At 41.2% G+C, this 18,315-nt stretch overlaps 1 protein-coding gene across 9 annotated transcripts in view; it reads left to right on the top strand.

Annotated features, from left to right (window-relative positions):
- The first annotated feature begins 11,620 nt into the window (after nt 1-11,620).
- Nucleotides 11,621-18,315, top strand: part of TNIP1 (TNFAIP3 interacting protein 1) — a 66,173-nt gene continuing 59,478 nt past the window's right edge. The window contains exon 1 of one of the 9 annotated variants that reach the window (XM_088133861.1): nt 11,621-11,827. The gene's annotated coding sequence lies outside the window, so the exon portion shown is untranslated. The remainder of the gene's footprint in view (nt 11,828-18,315) is intronic. The other 8 variants (XM_088133860.1, XM_025163956.2, XM_015887350.3 and 5 more) reach the window with 8 other exon arrangements.

Here is an 18,315-nt window from a genome sequence, read left to right as displayed (position 1 = left end):
AATTCTTATTTAATCAGACAAAGAATGCATTACTAGGCATGGTCTGTTCAGTGTTACTAGAGAAACTGCTGGCTAAACTGCACTGTAGAAAAGGGATTTGGATTTTTTTAAAATGAGAAACAGGCTTTTTCCAGGAAAAAAACACAGGCATTAAAAGAAAAAGAAAAACAGCAGATGACATCTGGATATTTTTTTTTCCTTGAAGTCAGGCATAGCCTACTTGAATTTCAGTGATACGCTGATTAATTTTCCCTTGCAACGAACAGCAGCTTGATGGTTGGAATGAGCTGAACTACAGAAATCAGAGAGAGAAACAATTGTGCACATTGATACATTTTGTTCCTTACAAAATAAAAATTATTCCCGAACGTATTTCTGTGAGGAGCCCTTTTTTCCTGCCTGGGGCCATCCGTCTCCAGGAATAATTTACTGGGCTCATGAACAGGGGAGGGGAGAAGCCAGTCCTGCAATGGGTGAGCCCAGGGGTCTCTGCAGGGTGGGGCCAAAAAGACACATAAAAAAAGGGAGAGTTTCAATTCCACTGTTGCAGCTGCTATCTTGACTTTAATTACCATACCATGTGGACACCCCTAGTTGAGCCTGGAAGATTCTTCAAGGTCACCCAGTGAAATGTGCAGTTAAAAGAGAGTTGACCGCATGTTTACAACACTGCCTCTCCTGAGGAGCAAATCATTTACCCTTTAAAAACCCTGGTTCCTACAGAACTGTTTTGCTCTTCCTTTCCTTCCTCAGGTCTCCTGTTTCTCCACAGTATGATAATTCTCTGTCAAAGAGTCCTCATATTGCACAGCTCCTAAGGCATTATTCACCCAGTATTGTCACCCATGAGTCACTTAAACATGATTTACCCAATTAGCTTGAATATATTTTCTGGTTCTGCAGGACGTACTATGTTGTAAATTGACAATACAGGTTGGGTTCACATAACTTGCTAAGCTAAACTATGGTTAGTCACTCTGTGGCCCAGCGTGTCATATGAACGTAGCCAATCTGCTATCAAAGAGATTTGATATTATGGGGTGATGCTAAAAGAAGACAAGCTGGAGGGGGAGAAATAGTTACATAAAGGCTGGAATTATTCCCCCCAGTTTTTTAGAATTTTTTCCAGTTTTCATTGTTTGGATCACAAGTTTGGGGTTTGACACCACATGTGAACATATCTTTAGTACTCAAGAAAAAAACACCCGAAGAAAACCCAGTTTCCTAGCAAATAAAATCAGATTTATGACATTTAAGGAGTAAAATAAACACTAAATATGGGATTCCAACAACTGGATGTTTTTTTTCTCAGTGAACTACATATTCACGTAGCAGTGACGTATTTCAGCATCCCCCCTCTGGGCTACAGGGGAGCCCTTTAAATTACTTTTGGATCCTCTTCAAAACCACCAGAAGAGCTGTCTAGGGCCTCCTTCGTGGGGAATTCCCCATCTCCAGGCTAAAAGTAAGCCTGGGTGTGCCTTCCTTTCTGCAGTTGATTAAAGCATCTTGGAAGGCTCTTTTCGACCCTCTCTCTGATTTGCCTGAGTGAGTAGTCATTTGCTGAGTAGAACATTTGCTACTGATTTTGGACCTTGGGGGTGTTTGGGGCAAGATGGTTCTCTGGTTTGGATATAATTTAGGGGCTGCCCTACCCCAGAGTTTAGGATTTCCACGTTTAGGGCTACCTGATAGAAAACTGGAACAAAGCAATGTTTACTGATTTCAGCAGCCTAGGAGAAAAGATGAAACTTTGGTTACTTTAGCTGAAATAAGTTTTCTAAAATAGAGGCAGAAGAAATCCAAATAAAATTTGGATAATGGTAGGGCTTGCATTAAACACAAGAAAGGAATGGTGTATAATCCCTGGAAAAAAGTGAATGCTCTAAAGTATGAAGGAGATTGACAATTCAGAGAGAAGGCTCCTTATACAATGTTATCTCCCAAGCAATGTAGAACAGAATTTATTTAACAAACTGCTGGAGAAGAAACCCTGGAAATATGATTCTGAAGGTCACCTTGCAGAGGCTGAACTACTCGATAGCTTTTTTTAGTGGCAGCATTTGTTTGAGAAAGAGGAGTGCCACCATTGCATAAGAATAAGCATAGCTTTGCTGGATGGCATTGGCTTTAAAGTATAAATTCCTTTTTAAAAAACCAAACAAAACTTTTTAAAATTCTGAGTGGGGGGGGGGGGAACAAGCCAGAAAACAAAACATACAGAGATATTCAGTGTTGCTGCCTTGCTACATAAAGAGCTGAGAACAGTTTGATGAAGTACATTAGATATAATTCACAGTGGCTAGAACAGCCATTTGGCTACAAGCTGTGTTGTTTAAACCAGGTTCTACCCAAAAAAAAGCTGCCTTGTTCATTAAGCTGTTGCATGCTGATAGCGTTCTTGTAAGGAAGTTTGTGCAAATTATCACTCTCTTTTAAACTGTAGGTTATGGATTTTTGCTTTTATTTTTGTTACCCTGATCCATCTCCAAATAAGATCTCTATAGCTACAACGAATAAAGTCGAATTATCATATCTTTCTATCTTGTATTTCAAAAGGTCTGTCCACACTAATTAAGAGACAGAAGGGTGGGGTGTCCACCGTATTTTTGTTGTCATAATGCTGTTCCTTTCAAGAAACAAAGGACAATCAGATAGGTTTGCTATGTCAGCAGATTGAATTCAGAAATATATCTCACATTGATACAGGGTATTTTTTATTATTTTTTTTAAAGAAAAAATATAATTATTACAACTTTGCTAAAAAAGTGGGGAGATTCTCTCCCCCCTCCCCCGGTATCTCCTGGCCTGAACCATTAAGCACTGCTGACAGGTTTTCTAATAATTTTTAATACTTAAAATCATTAAATAGCATAATATAGTACATATAGGACTATTCGTATTCGTACTATCTACATACTACTAAAACTCTTGCGTCTGTAACCTTTAACTGGGCAAAATGGTGCATCATAGGGCAACAATTTTTGAACCAAGGTACCTCAAATGGGCTAACTTACAGAATGCACCCAAAATCCAGGACCCATTACTCCTGTGGAATTGAAATTTGGGAAATTTGTCGCTGCTTATGCACTGCTATGCTGCTGCTCCGCCATGGTCAGCTCAGGTCACATGATCATCATGGGTGTATCCCTGACCTCTTTCCCATCTCCCTCTGTCCCCTGCGCCCAATTGGCTGGCAGCAAGGCAATTGGGCGGGTGAGTGGCAATTGGCTGCTTTGGAAACGAGGCAGAAATTTGAAATCTCTAAACAGCTGTGGGCATTGAGGGAAGGATGAGGGATCAACCTGGATGCCTGCTGGTGAGATAGGGCTGGCTGGGAGGCATCAGTGGTTGATGGATGAGCTCTCTCCCTTCCTTGAACGAGGGGGCCCTTGGGGACATGCCAGACTGGGGAGCGGGGGTGCAGTTTTCCTCATGGTCCACAGCTCCCTTTGTTCCATCTCCACCCAGCAAACTGGCAGGCAGTTCAATGTGTCAGCAGCAGAGGAGGAGGAGGAGGAGCAGCAGCAGCAGCAGCAGCAGCAGGAGGCGGCTTCATGGGGGGTCTCCTGAGGGTTGTGAGGGGAGGGCAAATGGCGCAAGCCTATGTTATATGTGGCAATGAACAAATGAAGGATGGAAGGGAGGGAGGAGGGGAGGGAAAGAAGGGATCCCCGACCTCTTTCCCACCTCCCTCTGGCCCCTGTACCTAATTGGCTGGCGGCAAGGCCCAATGGGCAAACAGTGATTGGCTGCTTTGGAACCGAGGCTGAAATTTAAAATCTCTTAATGGCTGTGGGTGTTGACAGAAGGATAAGGTAGTGACTTGGATGCCTGCTGGCGAGGTAGGGGTGGCTGGGGGGCACCGGCGGTCAACGGGTGAGCCCTCTTTCTCCCTCAAGGGAGGGGGCCCTTGGGGACACATCAGAATGGGGAGTGGGGGGTGCAGTTTTCCTCATGGTGCATGGCTCCCTTTCTTCCATCTCCCCCAGCAAAATGGCAGGCAGTTCTGCTGGTCAGTTGAGGAGGAGGTGGCAGTGGCGGCTTCACCAGGGCTCTCCTGAGGGTTGTGAGGGGAAAGCAAATGGTGCAAGCCTATATTATATGAAGGGAGGGAGGGAGGGAGATTTCTGACGCTCCCTGCCAGCTTCCCACAAGCAAAGTTAATGGGGAAACCAGCAAGTCACAAGATGCTTACATTCTCACTCCTTTTTTCCCCTTGGTCATTCTGTTTCTCTGTTTAGGTAAGGAAGTATCTCTTGAAATAATGACCCAACGGGTCACGGGTTGTCTAGTTTGTATTATAATTACTACAGTACAATGTATATTGTACAAGCCTGGATAGAGTAGTGGTTAGAGCGCTGCCCTTTGACGCAGGAGACCAGGTTCAAATGCCGGCTGGTACCTACCTTACAAGTAGGGGTCTTTGGGCAAAGACCCCCTAAGCTTCACTTGCCTACCTCAGATATGAGAGTGACACGAACTAAGAGTCATGCCAGCTCAGATGTCGCTTGGATTAACAAGGTCCGTGCCAGATGTTGGGGAACCAGGACAATCTGACGATAAGTGGGCTACTGGAATAAACCATACATGGATGAGACAAGAGAACCTGGAATTGATGGGATGCTACTACAATAGTAGAACTAATGAGAGGGGATATATGAAATGTATGAGGGAACTATGGATGGACAGAAGACCTACATCACACTGAGAAACAGCTAGTTTCCCAATGCTTCAGCATAGTGAAGAGGAAGCTGCTCTCACAACTTGAGATAGAGCAACTACATATTACATTCCAGACTCAAGAAGACCCAGAAGAACAACTGAATGTGCAGCCAATACCTGAAGCTGGAATGTCACTGCCACCCCCTCCATTACAGAGCACAGCAGCTGATATGAGGCCTAAGCTCATGGATAAACTAGCTATAGTCAAGCCTTGAGACCAATTACCAAGGCTCAGTGGAGAACTACCATCAGATAGTATGCTAGAAGATGTCAATAGAGCCCTCATGACAATCTGTACTACCACCATAACTCAAACCAATGAGCTGGTATATGCTATAGCTGCTGTAATCCTGGAGAAGCTTGGCTACACGATCAAGAAGAACAGCAGTACAACCCCCCCCCCCACCCGGAAAATGAGGTTGGAGGCTAAGATCAAGGCAACTCAGGGAGAAGTTAGTAAGCTGGTAGAATTACAGATGGATATGGAGATTAAGGATAAGACTCGGCTACTGAAAAAAATACAAGGGCCTGACTCCACCTGAAGCCCTAGAGACTGCTAAATAAAGGCTCATAGCACTGGCTCCCAGGCTAAGGAGATACACTTAGAGAAGCAGAGGTCAAGAAGATAAATGCCCGGTTCTCCAAAGAACCATCCAAGGTGTACTCCCAACTGCAGTACAACAACACAGTAAAAGCAGAGCCACCAGCAGCAGAATCTGAACAGTACTTGAGGAACATATGGGAGAAAGAGAAGATATATATCACCAGTACAAAGTGGCTGCAGGACCTGAGAGCAGACCATAGCAATGTTCCAGAACAGAAACCAGTCACCATCATAGTAGCAGACATCTAACAGTGGGTCAAGAACATGAAGAGCTGGACAGCACTGGCCTGGACATGATCCACACCTACTGGCTAAAGAAACTAACAGCAGTGCATGAACGCCTAGCAGCACAGATAAACCAGCTGCTAGCACCAGGCTCCCATCCAGACTGGCTACCACAAGGAAGGACAGTGCTGATCATGAAAGACCCCCACAAAGGAACAGCACCATCCAACTACCAGCCAATAACCTGCCTCCCCACAATATGGAAAGTCCTATCAGGCATCATAGTTGCCAAGCTACAGGACCATATGGACCATTACATGAGCACAGCTCAGAGGGCATTGGGAACAACACCTGAGGCTCAAAACACCAGTTGCTCATAGATAGATTCTAGACTCAAAGTCTAGACACAAAGTAAGACAGACCAGTCTGAGCACAGCCTGGATTGATTACAGGAAAGCCTACAGCTGAATACCACACACATGGATCTGGGAATGTCTGGTGCTATACAAAGTCAGTAGGATACTAAGGACCTTCCTCAAGAACTCAATGGGACTGTAGAAGGTAACACTGGAAGTCAACTCAAGACAGCTCGCACAAGTGGCCATCAAGTGCAGCTTATACCACTGCTGTTGTACATAGGCTTGAATCCTCTCAGCCAGATAATCGCAAGGACTGGATATGAATACAAGTTCAAGAGTGGAACTACCATCAGCCACCTCCTGTATATGGATGACATCAAGCTGTATGCTAAGAATGAATGAAACATCAACTCGCTGATCCACCTGACATGGATCTACAGTGAGGACATTGGGATGTCATTCAGAATGGACAAGTGTGGCCAGATGGTAGTAAAGAGAGGGAAGGTAGTTAAGACTGATGGGGTGGAACTACCAGCAGGCCACAAAGCAGTCATACAGACCAGCTACAAGTACCTTGGTATTCCACAGTCACATGGGAACCACAATGAGGAGGCAAGGAAGACAGCAGCATTCAAGTACCACCAAAGGGTAAGACAGGTCCTGAAAAGCCAGTTCAATGGGAAGAACAAGATCCATGCCATCAGCATGTATACCCTGCCAGTCATCAGAAACCCTGCTGGTATAGTGAGCTGGCCAAAGGAGGACATGGAGGCTGCCAATGTGAAGATCCGGAAGCTCCTCAAAATGTACAGAAGTTTCCACCCCAAGTCCAACACTCAAAGACTGTACATCAGCCAGAAAGAGGGCGGGTGGGTTCTGGTGAGTGTCAAAGCCACCATCCTGGATGAAACCCAGAGCATCCAGGAGTAAAATGGCACCCAAAGATCAGCTGCTGAGAGAATTCATGAGGCAGCAGTAGACATGGGAGGAAGTTCAAGCAGAGGAAGTGCCATGGCAAGAGCTTGCTCAGATAGCTGAGGTGGATGACATTGGGAAATTCTACCAGTGGCTGGAAAGGGCTGGACTAAAAGACAGCATTGAGGCACTGATCATAGCAGCACAAGAACAGGCACTAAGCACCAGATCCATAGAAGCAGGGGTCTACCACACTAGACAGGACCCAAGGTATAGACTGTGCAGAGAGGCCTCAGAGATAGTCCAACACATAGTGGCAGGGTGTAAGATGCAGGCAGGAACAGCATACACTGAATGGCACAACCAAGTAGCTGGCATTGTGTACAGGAACATCCGCACAGTGTATAGGCTAGACCCCCCCCAAGTCCAGATGGGAAATTCCACAGAAGGTTGCGGAGAATAACAGGGCTAAGATCCTGTGGGACTTTCACATCCAGACAGACAGGCAGCCAATCAACCAGACATCGTGGTAGTAGACAAGAACCAGAAGAAAGCGATGATAGATATAGCAGTGCCAAATGGCAGCAACATCAGGAAGGAGTATGAGAAGATATACATACATACATACATAGTGTACATACATGTATACATACATAAAATTTGTACTGTAGTTACTGCTTCTTTGCGGCTGCAGCAATTTTCTTGATTCCTCACCATGTTTTGACTCACTGAAAGTGATATGATCAGATTCTCCATAATTTGTCAAGTATAAAACTGGAAACAATTAGATGCATTAGCAAACCAATTATTCTACACAACTGAAGACAAAGCATGGGTACTTCTTAAACTGAATTTAATAGGACTGATACCATAATCCTATGTGAAGCTGCATTCTCAAACCCAATATTAAACCCCAGTCTAATTGAGAGTACAATCAAGTACTGGAATGATGCAGAAGCAGAATGTTAGATACTAGGTATACTGATGAAGCTCCCCATATATGCCAGTGGCATGGGTTAAACAGGATGGACCGCATGACCTACATATAGAAGGGTGATTTCTCTAAGCCAAATATGTACCTAAGGGTAGGATCTCCATTGGTAGCCTAGGTTTACACCAACCCCAGATCTATTGCAAGAAATCTTTCTCCATTGAGACTTCAAGATACTGTTTAAAATGGTGGATAAATTTATTCAAGATCCTTATACTAGTAATAATCAGGGTTTTTTTTTTTTCTAGCTTTGTATCATGCCTGAGTTTTCTTGCTTGATTCAGAATTAAGCTCAACTGAAACATTTTCCTGAAAAAAAATCAACTTTAAATTTAATAAATCCTTACGAAGTGCTAACTATTTCCTCAGATGCATTCTTTCACTTAAAGGGTTTGCTTTAATTCTCTTATAAAGCATGTATATATTGAAGGCAAAGGCAATAAGATCAGGTTAGATCTTATGAAATGACAGCTGTTTGCAAACAAAAATGTTTCCACAATAAACCAAACCAGTGAACACACCTGCCATTGCTTCATGGAAGCCTCTGATACAGTACAAAGATGTACAACCTTGGACCCTCAGGCTAATTTCTAAAGCCCTTGACTAGCCTGCTGAACAGGGAGGGAAGAAAAATGAGAGAGATGGGGGTCTCAAAAAGGAAACAGCCACCTGGCTCCACCTGGTAATAATTTCCGCCCCATTTTCTACTATCATGAATCTGAGGACAGATTATGAAATTCTCATCCCTGGTTTACAATATTCCCATGTGATGCCTCTCTTATAAATCTTCCCATCTGTTAAAATTCAAGAAAGACATCCCAAAATTTTTAGATCTACCAGAGGTCCATGCATCTTGTGATCCCAGGTGCATGAGTGATGCACAGAGATACCATAGATTGTCCCTGATGTGAGCTCAAATGAAATAGAACCACCATTTTAATAGCCACAATCTTACAACATTAGCAACTCTGGCAAGATTTGGTATTTTCACCTACATTCTTACAAGACTGCAGAATGGAACTCTAAACTTTCATGAGATTTTGTGACCTTATGAGATTTTGGCTACTTTTTAAATTTTTAAATTAATTCGTAACTAATGTTGGCATCCCAGCAGGCATAATAACATATGCATGATGGCCCCCAAAAGCAATGTGTCACCAACCTGATTATGTGATGGCTTTAAAAAACTTGCAGTGGCCATTCAGTGGTCCACATTAATGGAAAAACTGAAAACTGCTGGTGGAAAACAGAAGGGTACTGAGGACTGTCTCAGAATAACATGCCTATAGAATTTACTCCCCAGCGTAATGACCATGGCAGTAGGGTTCATAATTATTAAGCACCATTTTCTTGAGCCCCCTCCTATGCGAAGTTGTTGCAAGCTCTGCAGGGGAGGAGAGAACAACAAGATGCATACAGGCTTACCAATTTCACAAATGATGTGTGGTCACATCTGCATATTTGCATAAACAAGCAAATTATTAAAAAATAAAACTGAGTTTAGTGAGGCTTACTCCCAAGTACATGGATTTCAAAACTGCAGGCTGTGTTAGGAAAAAAACAAGTCTGCTATTAAGGATATTTATCTTCACCAGAAAAGACAAGATATTCACTCTTAATATATCTAATTACAGGAACACATGCTTTTGACAAACTCTGTGATATGACAAACTGTGGAGTCCTTGGGGTTCTCTGAGCTTGGTTCTTTTCTTGCAAACGTTTCATTACCCAGCTAGATAACATCTTCAGTGCTAAAATGGGATGAGGTTTGCTCTCTATATGAGTTATATGAAAAACTGTTACCTATCTTTTCATTCCTTTCATCTCTCATCCATATTGATTGGATGATGATGATGATGATGATGATGATGATGGTTACTATGACCTGGAGTCTCATCATTATCATCATCTCCACTTATATGCTATATTGAGAGATAAGAATGTGCCTTAAAATAGATCAGACTATTTACCAACTTATCCCAGTGTTGATGAGTGAAGAGGACAATTTAATCTCTAACTGGTAACAGATCTTTATTTCAATAGAATTAGCTCAGGGTTGAACTGTAGAGTCCTTGGTGTTCTCTGAGCTTGGTTGCTCGCTTGCAGATGTTTCATTCCCCAACTAAGTAGCATCATCAGTGATGTTACCTAGTTGGGGAATGAAACGTCTGTAAGCAAGCAACCAAGCTCAGAGAGCACCAAGGGCTCCACAGATCTCCATTTTCTTAAGTATTGATTTACTAGGTGCTGCTTTAAACTGAACTACAATCCTTTCCCTTTAGGGCTAGCATATTTGGGCTACAAAACTGGAGGACGCTGGATAGCAGCAAAGACATACAAAAACTCCAGCTCTTTGCTGCCACCTGGATGTTTGTAGCTCAGATCTGGTAGCCCTACTTCTCTTTTTCCCAGGAACTCATTGTGGCAGAGGCTGAATCTGTTTATTCTCTCAACAAGTAAGAGAGAGTAGCCCAAATTCAGATCCTATGCTAGAATCTGGAATGATCTCTTCTCCAAACTTTCCCCTGCAATGGCTCCCTTACATGTTCTGGTCCTAGCGTCTTTTTGACACAGCCAAAGTGACACAGCCAAAAAATGCTGGGTGCTTCCAGATAAAGCTTTATTTTATAACTGCCTTACCTCATTCAGATAATTTTATATGGAAGCCTGAATACTGCCAACTTCCATTTGTCATTCTCTCATGTCCTTTTATTGCTTCTGTGTTTTTTTTTCTTGAAGGGGGAAATCCATTAGGGAGGGCCAAATGAAATGACTGTGAAATGTCTTTTGATAGTGCTAGCAACCATATATCTGGAAACATCCTCTCTTATACATTATTTTTTAGAAGCTGTGGGCAACTTAGGTGACCAGATGTTGAACACTCCTGAACAAGGGCCCTATAATATTAGGTCAGACAAGGGCATTTTGACAGATGCAGATTCTTTCACTACTGCAATATGAGCATTTTCTAAAAAAAATAAATAGTACAGAAGTCCACCCCAATCCATTTAATCACATTGTTCTCCCACTTTTTTCTGCTGTCAGTATCTATGCAGATTATTTTAAAAAATGCACGACTCTCATTACCAATTCCATGTTGATATGGTTCTGAGCTACAGCAATACAGTAGAACTAGCTGCATAATATTTGCACAAACAAAAACATAAACTGAATATAATTGCCAAGCAAGACTGCACTGTAATGCCAAGCTGCTGTAAACCAGTTTACACCTTACCAGCCCAGTCCTGCATCCCTACCTCTTTTTAATCATGATCTCAGCCTACATTAATCATGAGCTTAGCCTACATTGTAACAGAATGGAAGACTAAAGCAACCCATTTTTCTAAAAAAGAAAACTATACATTTACTTTGCATATTCATGCCAGAGGAGGTTGCTATTTTTATCACTGCTCTTCAGGCTGCTGCCCCCCTAGCTAGATCTAATTCTGATCAAATCTCATTGCGATTTATTGCAACCGCTTTGTAAAAGGAACGTGGTGCTTTATTTCGGGAAAAGCATGGAGCTGAAAGAAACAGGCTGAAACGTAAAACCGAACAAACTTCAAAACCCCAAGGGAAACATCAGCGAGGAAAACAGCGGCTGAAGGGCAAGCAACCATATTTCTTGTTTACGCAGAAGACCGTTGCGGCCAGCTCCCAGCTTTGCGTTCAGGGGCGGACTCGGGAGATAACGTCAGAAGGCACACTGTCGGCTGGCGTAACCGGAGAACCCATCGCGCGCGCCAGTAACTTTACCAGCCCATCTGGGCTTCCCCGCGCCAGTTCCCCTCTTTTGTGCCTCTGCCGGCGGGTCTGTTTCCGCGGCAGAGGGAAAGTTTGCTGATTAGCTGAGCGGCTTGTCAATCAGGCGCCAGGGAAATTCCAGAGTGGGCGGTTCTGACTCAAGGTTCCTCCTGGGCAGCGGAGAGGAAGTAGAAGCGATGCCAGTGATACGAAGCTGTGGAGGTCCGGGAGCGGTTTGGACCCCGATCCGTAGCATTTTAGCAGGTAGGGCTGGCTCACCTCCTCCCCTCTCCTTGCAGGAAGTCGAGTTCATTGCCTCTCTTTTAAACTTGAGGAGGAGGTGGGAAGGATGGAGTCCCGGGTGCTTTAGGCACGTTCCCGGGATGCTGTGTGTGTGACAGTGCTGTTTCAAAAAAAATCAGGGGTGCATCTCACATTTCCTGGTACTTTCGAGTTTTGGGCTGAGGGCGGAACAAGAGCAGCCGAGTGCAGATTGCATTGGATAGGCAAGAGTATTGCTGTAAGGGATGCAGAAGCAGGTCCGAATGCCCTCATTTGGACCACTTTCTGGGAAATGCCTTTTCTTAACCTCACTTTGTAATGTCCGTAGTTCTGTTAGACAGCATAACCGGCAGTTCTGATCTCTTATACCACCGCAGGGAGTAAACAGGGATACTTGTAACTGTACTGAGTTCTTGGAGGTTATCAGGAAAAAAGGTTAATGTTCCCTTTAGTGTTGAATGGACGCTCTTTTTAAAAGCAACTTTGTCCAAGTACACAACCAAAATCCTGTTGACATATTTCTCTCTGTTGTTAAAAGGTCAGATCTCTTGTGTTAAACTGTGACAACTCACAGTTGAGACAACTGTCTCAACTCTTTGAGACACATGGATGGAAAGATCACATCAGATTGTGATGTCATGTAAATGAATTAAATTATTGACTCATTTGCTGAGGAATGTTCCTCTTTGGGAGCAACTGATATGTCTGACATCTGGTGCCCAATTCTTTTCATATACACTGTTTTGTTCAAAGCCATAATATGCACATTCCCAGATAAACATGCACAGGATTATAATCTTTCCTTTATGTGTTTACAGTATTTTTGTTTTGACTATCTTCCACAGAGTACAGGTTCAGATACCTGCGAAAATATTTTATCTCCTCAGTCCAAGATTGAGGTTAGATCCATGTAATTAATGTTAAAATGTGATTGGCTGGTTTGGGGTTAGTATGCTTAGTGGGTTGGGTTAGTCCAGTTGTAAACCATGGTTCAAGTTAATTGTTGGTTGGCTGGAATGTCATATGACCACAGTCTATGAATAGCTACTAATGAGCAGGGAATTAAAGCTGAATCTCATTAGTAAAAATAAAATCTTCAAATTGAAGGAGGGACGTGGATGTAGCCTCAGTCTGGGAAACTGGAAAACAATGCAAGCAGGAATATCTTTCTGTTGTCATGGTAACAATACAGTAGTGGTTTGCTACTTCTATTTTTGGGGGGAGGGTTACTTTTATTTTTACTATATTATAATCTAGCCTATATCTATGGTATTTCCTGTGATCTCCTTTCCAATACTAGTTAGATCTGAATCTGCTTAGATTTTTTTGGGGGGGGGGCAGGAAGGGAGAATAATCCAGAGTTAGCTACTTGCTATCTCCTGCTATAACAAATGCCCAATTGTTTTTCAGTGATGTCACTTTGGTTTGTCAGATTAATTTCTCATTCTCTGGTATATTTATTTCTCTGAATAAGGGAGAAAAAGCATAATCACCCATTTCCCTAAATCGTAATATTGTTTGTTTTAGGCTTAGAGTATTGTGTGAACTGAACCACTTGATTTGAAAACCATGGTTTAGTATAATGTGTGAGACCAACTAGTGGTTACCAATCAAGTGTAACAGAGTAGTTACAGTTGCAAAGATTGTTTGTTTGGGATTGTGCTCTAATGTTGTAAAGATGCATAAAATTGGATTGGAAATCTGTGTTCATATCTTTCAGTTTTTTCTAGACATGTAGAAGTTTGATGAATGTTTGCTTGGGCCTCTTGGGCCTTTTTTTGCTCACCACTAATGATAAAATCTCATGTCTGAAATGTTTTTGCCTGACGGTAGATAAATTCACACAGGCGGATTCTGCAAGCTTTTATCAATCAACAACTTAGTTATATGAATATTATACAGAGATACCATGTAGAATGCATTCAAAGATATCTGTGTTGTGATTATGAAACTCACTGGTGGACAAAAAATGAACAAGAGCCAAAACAGGTATTTAAACCTCATCTCTTTAAAAATAATTACTAACATTAAACTTAGTTTTTCAGAAAAATGAAATAATGGATTAATGAGCAAAGGAAATTTTACTAGTTGATTGCCTTCTTAGCTCCAACAGTTATTTGTTGCTGAAATCTTTTGGCTGTCAAAGTATATAGCATAAAATATTACTAAAATAAGGATACTAAAATTGTATCCTTATCCCATTACTTTCTGATTACAATTGTTACTGAATGCATCACAATAGATCAAAACTTTTTCCTTGTATTATATTCCACATGGGAATTTGCTGAAATGATCAATTTACAGGACTGAAAACATTCTTTCCAAATCCCTGCAAGGTAATAAGCATTATGATGTTTAGCTACTCGGCTATCTAATGGCTAAGTCCATAGACTAATTGTATATCATTATGAAGCTGTTGTTTAATCATACTGTGTCAAAAGTAGCAACTATGCCTGTGCAAATGTTGGTTAATTTTTTACTTATTCTAATATCTTTGGGAATATGGATGCTCCGTCACTGGTTCTAATTGATGAGGTCAACAGGTTCTTCATACAGATCTTTATTACTATAAGCAAAGGATCTTCAATCTGAGAACATTCCCTAACCCAAGTTACACTTGGTCTTGGCATTCAGGCTACACAGATAGCCAAATGCGTTTATCACAAGAATACAATGCTGGTCATGGGAATTTGACATGTGAACAGTTCTCCCAGTGCATACTTAATATTAAACATGTCAATGTGACTACTTCACCCAGTGGTGTTATTGATATATTGCCCAGGAATTCCAAACTTAGTTTGGTATTCTCAAATTCCTCTTTTTTGACAATCAAGAATAACAGTTCTTAAACAGTTATTTTGGGAATGGAATTGACGGAATGTCATTTCTTGAGTTGTATATCAATGATTTCCTGTAAGCAAAGCTAAAATCACTTCAAGTTTTCTTTTCATGAGATAATCTTGGAAAGTTTCATTTCTGAGTAACTTTCTGTTGGAGTTATCCTTGTGTTCCAGGTTATATTGAGTGGAATGAGTCAACTCTTGTCAGTTAGAAGACTTGGTATTGCTGTTTCAGAATTCTGTTGGTTCCAAAGATTTTTCTTTAACTATTGTTAGAATTTTTCTGAACAGTCTCAAAAGCAATTCATTTTCTTCAAAGACACTATCAATCCTGCCTCAAAAAACTGCTTTTAGTTTAGCAATGTCTGACTTTCACAGAACTTTATGATCAGTATATCATTGTAGAATTAAAACACACACACACAGACACACCCCTGATTTTCAAGGGGTTGAAACAAAGGCTTTTTTTTTTTAGGATTTTGCAGTCCTATTCCTCTTTTGCTGTTGGCATCATACAGTAGGCAAGCTTATGTTCAGCAGTAGAGTTGTGATATAATTGTCATGGGAAAAGGTTCAGTAACAAAAAAAACCAACTGAAACCATGACCAGTGACCCTTCTACAGAGTCTGGAGATGAAGACAAAAAGGGAGGTTTGGGAGAAAGGGTTAGTATGTGACATATCCCCAATGTGGTTTCTGTCACCCCATGTACAAATTAACATTGCAGTGCATATATATGTTGGCTTCTACATGAGCTAGAACCTGCATTATCAAGCTCTTGGCTCACGTGGAAGCCAAGATACAAACAGTACACTGCATGGGGAAGGTTTTTCTCCTGCACACATCAGTGCTAAACATGCTGATATCTCCAAGGAGATATCACTCATTGTGTGAGTGATGTTCAGTTGTGCACAGAGCTTTTTCAGAATGCCTGATGGGATTACTCTGTTGTTCTAATGGAATCTCCCAGAATCCATCTAATCGGATCCTACATCAGTTTGTTTGATTTTGTTTTAGCATGTTGTGTGAGCCTAGCCACTGTGGTTTACTTAGTAGCCTGTGGTTAAACTATGACTTGGTATCTATATGAGCCAAGTCACCAACTCCTTATTGTAACCCTTGGGTGAACTCCTGTATTGGTTACCTGTACGGGAAGTGGTTAGGCTCTCAGAGAATTCCAGGACCACCTCTGCAGCCTTGAGACACAGAACTGAGGCTTGTGTAATTCTAACCAAAGTGTAAAAAGAAAATAAAAAAGTCAGGATGAAATCAAATAATTTGGACTTTTGCTCTTATTTGTGTGTGTATTTGTGTATACACACACACACACACAGAGGAACACTCTGTGCAAAAGTTTAGCAATGGTTTGAAGGTAACCATTAACAAACATGCTGTAAAAGCACCTTTGGACTGTTTATAATAATTTTGGAGAATGAGAGGTGCTCTGGACGCAAGAAGAGGTGTTATTTTAATATCATACTGTGTCTGTTCTCTTACCATAAAAAGGAGATCATCCCTGGCAAAGTAATTTTTGTTTCCATTGGATTTACTGTTCAAAGGTTTGATATGGGGGAAAGGTTTAATACAGTTGTACAATTTTTAATTGGCATTTCCCCATACACAACCATGCCAATTCTCTGACTGTTTTTTTTTTAAATGTTATGCGATGTTAAGCAACCGGGAGAACAAAGTAAAAAATGATATGAAGGAAGCTGCAAATTGGAAATGTGTGTGCACATACATATTCCCTGTAGTCTGTTTTATTCAAAAAATAATAATAAACTGGTAGTCTCAGCTGCATTTTTGACCAGTAAAGGAAAGATGTTAGCCATTTAGTTTTTTTGTTTATTAGCCAGAACCAGGATGGGCTGCAAACCGAGTTTGAGAAAGACTTAGTGGATCTTAGCTGATGCTGTGAATCGTGTGCAGTTTCCCACTGCTTTCGGCAGCAGCTGGCTACTCCTGGGCATGGGAGTGTACAAGCCTTTAAGGGTCAGGTTGCTGAGTTATGCAAGGCAGACTAATGGCAAGCAGGAAGGATGTTGGCAGCAGCTGAGGTTGTGCCCTGCTTTCCATATACTAAGAACTGTATTTGCTCTCAGCAGCCTTATAATGGCAATTTTGTTTGCTCTTCTCCTTCTCTCTCTCCTTTCCCCTTTGCTTTGTTGTCTCTCATATCCTTTCCTTGTTTTCCCTTGTAAATGTAACACTGAATCCCTTTTTCTGGGTGTAAGCCTTTATACAGGTATCTGTAAACTCCAAAGGCCTTGCAAACATTCTTTTAGACTTGTTCACTGAAATAATCTTTTCTATGTACAAAAATGAGACATTCAGGATATTGAGTTCTGATCTAATTACTTCCACCTGAGATTCACAGTCTGTACCAATTTAATGCCTGTTTGGTGCCAGTTCTGGTTACATACTTTCTTTCCCAGCTGGTGGTTCTTATTTGTGGCCAACAGTAATCAAATCATTTGGACTTTTATCCATTATTCCTTAACATTTATCTCTCTTTCCTGGGCCAATGGGACAGAAGGTAGGGCAGACAGGTCATAATACTCCCCCTCCCCTTTTTATTTAGTTTTTTCATCATGGAATTCATGCTTTATGAATCATGATTTGATGGTTTCCCCTGAAATAGCCTGGTCTAGAATTGGCTTCTATTTTCTGGAAACAATCCTTGTGTCTTTATCATACCTTTGGTGACATATGCCAAAATACCATTGTGGTGCGTGTTTTGCTATTTTATTTATCATTCATTTATTATTCAAATTTATATAGACACCCAGCTCATATATTTGACTCTGGGTGGCTTGCAGACAATTAAAACAAATATAAAAAACAGCAAAAAAGAACAATACAACAAGAAAAAAAAACAAGAAAAAATATAAAAGCCTATAAAAACCATTGGCAAAACCAAGTCTTCAGGGCCTTTCTAAATGCCAGAAGGGTTGAGGCCAATCTGATCTCCAAGGGGATGATGTTCTATAGGGTGGATGCCATGGCAGAAAAGGGTCTCCTCCTGGGTCCCGCAGACCACACTCCCTGGCTGACAAGTTCTGCAACATGCCTCTCCTGCAAGTTGAGGGTCCTGCATAAAATTAAAAAATAATTTTAATTATTTTTAATTCTGTAGTCTCATATAATAAATACTGGTAAGGAAGTCATTATTGTACCTTTTATGAAAGTACATTATATATTCAACTGGTTTGTATCATCAATTCCTTCAACATGGTATCAAAATAAATATTGAATGATAGATTTTTAGATGTAATGATAATTAAGTATTGGGTATATATAGTATGTGCTGATCTCTATAAATACTTGGAGATCTAGGCAGTAACATCTAGCCCAACTTCTCTGATTGCACATAGAATATTTACCGCCATGCTTAATTTATGAATGTGGTCACTAAGATCATTATTTCAGGTGGCATTTGAGCTAAGATCATGGGAAAGTCTTTTTTAAAAAAAACCTGCAGGTCTGTTTTGTGTCTGAGTTTCTGGAACTGAGGTTTAACAGTGGTAGGCCACAATTAAAATAATGGTTTTAAACGAATATCAAATAGTAACAGTATGACCAGAGTAAGAATAAATGCATCTATACATTAACAAACCTGAAGGAATCCAGA

Source organism: Python bivittatus, unplaced genomic scaffold (genome assembly GCF_059951505.1).
Source record: "Python bivittatus isolate LINGU-HERP-01145 unplaced genomic scaffold, Pbiv_v1 ctg000080_np1212, whole genome shotgun sequence".
NCBI lineage: Eukaryota > Metazoa > Chordata > Lepidosauria > Squamata > Pythonidae > Python > Python bivittatus.
Note: the sequence above shows the minus strand (reverse complement) of the source record. Positions and strands in the feature narration are given on the sequence as shown.